The sequence below is a fragment of the Chinchilla lanigera genome, unplaced genomic scaffold (assembly GCF_000276665.1).
Source record: "Chinchilla lanigera isolate Chin_1 unplaced genomic scaffold, ChiLan1.0 scaffold00136, whole genome shotgun sequence".
NCBI lineage: Eukaryota > Metazoa > Chordata > Mammalia > Rodentia > Chinchillidae > Chinchilla > Chinchilla lanigera.
In genome coordinates this window covers 2,337,664-2,343,468 of record NW_004955537.1, presented here as the reverse complement: position 1 = coordinate 2,343,468, position 5,805 = coordinate 2,337,664, and the positions used below count along the sequence as shown (strand labels likewise).

The following is a 5,805-nucleotide window of genomic DNA, read 5'->3' as shown; positions in this document are numbered from 1 at the left end:
AACAAAGTGGTAGGGAATTAACAATGGTGGTTGTATTACATATTGATATCTTCAAAGTGGCTTCTCATGAAAACAGATATAGACATGCAATACTGGTGGGATTGCCTTCTTTCACTTGGAACAGGAAGGGCAACCATGCACATGTCAGAGTACCATGCAAGGAAAGGCACCAGGACCTTTCTGGAACGTAAAGCATGGATAAATAGATGCATGAATAAGTGATGAGTGAATGCGTAGCTCTGTTTCCATGAGTTGCAAAATAAGCAAATGATTTCCCCCTTTATAATGGAATTCTTTTATGAAGAAATTTCCCGTAATAAATATGAAGTATTTTACTTCCTAAAAATATGGCACAATTTGGGGATTTTTTTTGTACTTCTTACTGGAAAATCTGAAAATTACCTCCAAAAAAGACCAAAAAAAATTAACTGTCTGTAATTCCTCCATCCAGAGATAATATTTTTCTAGGCATGTATATAACCTTTTAAAAAATAGGAGGCTGGGGATATAGCTCAGTGGCACAAGTGCCTTCCTGGCCAGCACAAGGTCCTGAGTTCGATTCCTAGTACCAAAAAAAAAAAGGACTATACAGACTGTATCTGTTGTTTTGATACTTGGCGTTTTCACCAAGCATTACATTACACATATTCTACTATGCCATCAATTATTCTTTTAATGGCTCTAATGTTCTATCATGGATATATGAGAATTTTTAAATAATTCTGTAGTAGGGTTTTTAGGCTGTTTCCAGGGGCTTGCTATACTGAACACTGCTACCAGTAATAGCTGGAGGTAGGAGGCCGAGTCCTGGTGATGGTGTAGCCTCTAACTTAAGTGTCTCTATGAGTTCAACCAAGTCATTTAAACTCTTAGGCTTTGAGAATGTCTCATCTTTTTCTTATTTGTTTGTTTTTAGTGGTTCTGGTATTGGGATTGAAACCAGGGCCTTTGCACTGAGCTACATCAGAACTCTTTTTATTTTTTATCTTGGGACAAGGTCTCACAAAGTTGCCCAGACTAGCTTTGAATGCATGATCATCCTGTCTCAGCCTCCAAAGTAGCTGTGATTCCAGGAATGCACACCATGCCCAGCTGCATTTTTAAAACAGTAAGATTTTTAATTTGTGTGCCAAATTACCCACCAGAAAAGTCATGTCAGTTGAACAAAGTATACAAAATTCCTTGTTTTCATACAACCTTGCCTTCAGTGGATATTATCAATTTTTAAAACTTTTTGTCCACATAATAAATGACAAAATCATACCTCTTTTCTAAAAATTTGGTGGTGTTTCGCTCTCGTTTGTATATCTTTGACAACTCATTTGTTATTTGGACTTTCGCAGTGATCTACTTACTTTCTTCACTTCTTTACTGCAGCATTTATCTCTCAATGGCTTGCAAAAGTCTTCACATAGTAACTATTCTCCTCCACTATCCATGTTGGGAATATGGCAGTCATGTACATTTTAAATTTGAAACAATTTAATTTTTTAAAAATTTCTAAGTTAAAGATCGCCTCGGACATTTCTTTGCCAATCCCAACCAGCCTGAACAGATCCTACAAATGTACAAATGATCCGTCCAAAATCATACAGCACAAGACCCAGCAAATACTGAGGGCTGTGACAGTAATAATGATGACAAGAGTAACTAAGTAAGTCTTTAAATAAAACACATCCAGCTCTGTTGTCACACGTTCCTTAAATAACAGTTAACTGTTGCCCCATTTTATCCTTTAAAATGTCCTAGTAAATAAGTAAAAGAAAGGGAAGTATTTCTCTAAAGAACCTAAGAAAGTAAGAGACTTGAAAGAATGAAAAGAGGGGACAGGGAAGCAACTCACCACTTGCGGAATCCGAGGCCCTTGTCCCTCAGTGGCAGAGCTGGAGTCTCCGAGCTGGGAACGCTCCCTGCGCCATTGGGGGATCTGGCATCAGGCAGAAGGGCTAGAGGGTCAGGAAGGGCCTGGCGGGTGGGCTTGGGGAAAGCTCATATTTTATTCCAAGGATCAAAACTCTAAGCCGGGAGCTTGCTCGCCCCACAGCCTCCCCTCTAGTTGTCCGTAAACAAACAAGCAACGCCCTGCCTGTGCATCCCTGATAAAGGGACAGACAAGAAGCGGCTCCCTGAAAGCGAGGGAAGCACAGAGCGCTGCAGGGTAGGAGGGGCCTTGCCCCAGCTCCCTCTTCCTCCAGCACTGACCGCCCTCAGGGACTTCCTGGGATAGGATGGATCCTGTCCCACCCTTTCTGCAAGGCTGTTCCCCTTCACTTTTCAAATCAGAGTGAATTAGAAGATTGGTTGGGGATTTAGCTTGGTGGCACAGCATCTGCCTGGCAAGCACAGGGTCATGAGTTCAATTCCCAGTACCGGAAAAAACTAAAAAATAAAAAAATAGAAAAAAAAAGAAGACTGGCTTTCAAGGCACCACCAGTTAGTCAGTTCTCTCACTTGCTGCCTTTATCTCTAACTACACCTTGTCGTGTGCGTTCTGACAAGCAAACTTGCTGACTGTCCCTCAACATGTGATAAACTCTTTTCCACCCATCTTGCTTTCATATATCCAAAAACTTACATTTGTAATATCCATAATTGTATTCTTAACAATGCATTATGTACTTCTTCTATGTATTTTGGATTTCATAGAGATACATCCATGGCACCGAATTCCCCAATTTTCTTTTCTCTCTTAACATCAGTTTCTGAGCCTAGCGGATACCGGTGGTGACCACACTATGCCCCCGAGCTCACTCGATTTAGGTGTAGCTGAGACATGTAGGAAGCTGCCAGATGACACCTCACAGGCCACAGCATCTCTTTGTTTACCTGTCTTGGACTCTTTGCAAAGCCTTAGTAGGCAGTTCAGCCTACGGGCAGCCCAGTTCACCAAGGTAATGCCCAGGGGGCATCAAGTCACAGGGAAGAGAGTCAGGAGGGACAGTTCTGAGATGCCTGCTCTATGACTCCCCAGAAAGTTCCCAGTGGGAGGGAGCCACTGTAGTACACACTCAGAAGTAGCTCAAAAATATACAGTCTGTCAGCTTGCCTTTCTTTTTTCTCACCTCCATTTCTGCTTCCTGGGATCACTTCCTAAATAAACTCTTGCACTGAAGGACGCGTCTCACTCCACTTTGAGGAAGTACAAATGAGGATATTGCAATTCATGCAGTGTATAAGTCTCTGGGTTCCATCCCTAGTGCCACAAAAAAAGAGAAAAAAAATTCACCCAGGTTGCCTCACAGAAGTACAAATACACTGACAGTCCGGTCCCTTCCTCACAGACTGCATGTTGTTTATGAGCTTTTGCTTTTATAAACAATACTGCCCAGAAATTCGTGATGGAAACGTTTCCCAACTCACAAGTCCAAGAGTTCCTCAAGAGCAGCGGTTCTCATGGTCCATGAACCTAATTCTGCGACCCTCCCGAGGTCCACCAGGCAGGCAAAACCATGTCCGTTATTGCCTTTTCCACTGTGTTGATATTTTCAAAAACACTACAAAATCCGGATGCATAAGACAACTGGTTCCTTAATACCCATCAACAAGTGGCACCAAACTGCAGCAAATGTTACTGACTTCATTAAACTCAGTCCTCAGAAAACTATCTTTCAGTATTCTGTGGGACAAAAAGGAAGGGTACAAAAGCCGTCCTGCTGTGTGTTAATGTGTGAGGACTTCCGCAAGGTCACACACTTCGGTGACTGACAGGAGGTGAAACAGCCACTAAGCTCAGGGAGCACTTTTCTAACCTGACCACACAACTGAGACGCTGTGGTTTTTCACACTCTGGAGCCTGGCAGGTTTTTTCTCCACAGAGACAGAGCTACAGCTGTTGTTTCATGGGAAAAAAAAAAAAAAAAAAAAAAAAGAAAGAAACTAACAGCTTTTATTGCCAAAGAAAAAACATAATCTTCTGAGTGAAAATTAAAATTCTGAAAAAAATTTATCTACTACCATGCACCTAATAGCTTATCCATTATGAAAGAATTTTCTGATGAGACTGGTAGTGATAGATAGGGTAATGGAGGGGATTTCTTGATGTTGTATAATGAACTGTGCTACCATTTGAAAGATATGCATACCTTGACCAACCAATATTTTCCAAATGACCAGTGCATGTGATAGTAAAATTGACTCTGCTTTGGTTATTTTTGTGAATAACAACCCAATTAGAATTTGTAGAGAAATTTTAAAATAACATTTATTATACTTTCAATTGCTAAAATATAAATGTTCACTGTAGAAATTTCAGAAAATACAGCAAGGCATACAGAAGATAAAAATAATCCCTAAGGCTGAGCATGGTGGTACACACCTGTAATCCCAGCACTTGGGAGGCTGAAGCAGGAGGATCACTGTGAGTTCAAGGCCAGTCTGGGCTACAGAGTGCAACCCTGTCTCAAAAAAACCAAATTATCATCATCCCTACTCTTAAGGCAGTTTGCACTAAAGATTTTGGTGTGTTTTGCCTGTTCTCTTTTCTGTGTGTATACGATCTTGTGTATATAACCTGAAACTATAAAACATATATTGTGATTAGATGTATATGTCTCTTTGTAGCTTTCTTATTTAATATTCTAAAAACATTCTATTATGACAATGAACATTCTTCTGTGTCATTTTAATGGCTGCACAGAATTCCATCGTAGCTACCCCATCAGTTATCAACCCGCTGCTATAAAGATTTTGGCTGTTTCCAGCTGTTTTCTCTTAGAAATAGTGCTATCTCTGATTATTAGGATATCTTATTAATGTGAAATTGCTTACTTAATAGTTGGGGCAAAAAAAATACCATTTCAACCATATTTAAGTGTACAGCACAATAGTATTAACGCTGCTGTGCAACGGACCTCTAGAACTTTTTTATCTTGCAAAATAAATTCCATAACCATTGAACAATAATTGCTCCCACCCATGCCTCTGGCAACCACCATTCCATTTTATTTCCTAAAGTTTAGGTATGTCATGTAACTAGAATCACACAGTGATTATTTCTGTGTGTGGTCATGCTCACTTTTAAGGCTTTTGGAATCTAGTGCTAAGCCAGCCACCGGCAAAGATGTGTCACCTCAGACTGGAAGTGCATGTGTGTCCATCTGGACCAGCCACTCGCTGTCATCGGTTTTAATTCCTGCCACTTAGAGGAACAAAGGTTGTGGGCCTGATCCTTTGGGTGCACCACTGTCCTGCGAATCTTGACTAAATACTTGCCGCGGTCTTACTAGCTGTGAGACCTGGGGCAAGTCCACTAACTTTTCGGTGCCCCTGTTCCTTTACCTGTGAAATGGAGGTAGGAATAGCTCGCTACTGTTCATGTATGTAGTATAAAGTACATCCCTTTACGTGGAATAAATGAGTTAATAAAGCATCATGAATAGCGAGTGCCTGGAATATAGGAAGCCCAAAAGAGAAATAACTATTATTATTTTGTGAATCTTTGGCAATCTAACAAATGGAAAATGGCAGCCAGCGATTCCAATTCACATTTATTTCCTCGAGGACTCCTGGGTTGCGTTCTGTGTCTATACTGGCCGTACTGTGTCAAGGTCTTTCCCTGCCCTTCAAAGCACTGTGGAGAACGCAGTCTCAACGGATCCTCCTAACAAGCTTCTGAAATAAATTGCAATCACTCGTCGTCAGTTTTCAGATTAAGAAACCGAGGCTCAGAATTCTAATGCCGAGCAGTTCCAAGCCTAGTATTCCGATGACAAACTTTAAACCTAGCGGATGTCCCCAAAACAGCCGCGGGCCGGGGAAGCGGCGTTCGTTGCGCCCCGCCCCCTGCCCGGCCCCGCCCCCTGCCCG

The 5,805-nt window shown here is 41.4% G+C and overlaps 1 protein-coding gene across 1 annotated transcript in view; it reads right to left on the bottom strand.

The window, feature by feature from the left end:
• The window catches only part of Ermap (erythroblast membrane-associated protein (Scianna blood group)), a 20,644-nt gene extending 17,457 nt beyond the window's left edge, over positions 1-3,187 (bottom strand). Inside the window, exons 1-2 of the mRNA XM_013507745.1 lie at positions 3,063-3,187; positions 1,844-1,927 (exon numbers count right to left, since the gene is read on the bottom strand). The gene's annotated coding sequence lies outside the window, so the exon portion shown is untranslated. The remainder of the gene's footprint in view (positions 1-1,843; positions 1,928-3,062) is intronic.
• Between the last annotated feature and the right edge of the window lie 2,618 nt (positions 3,188-5,805).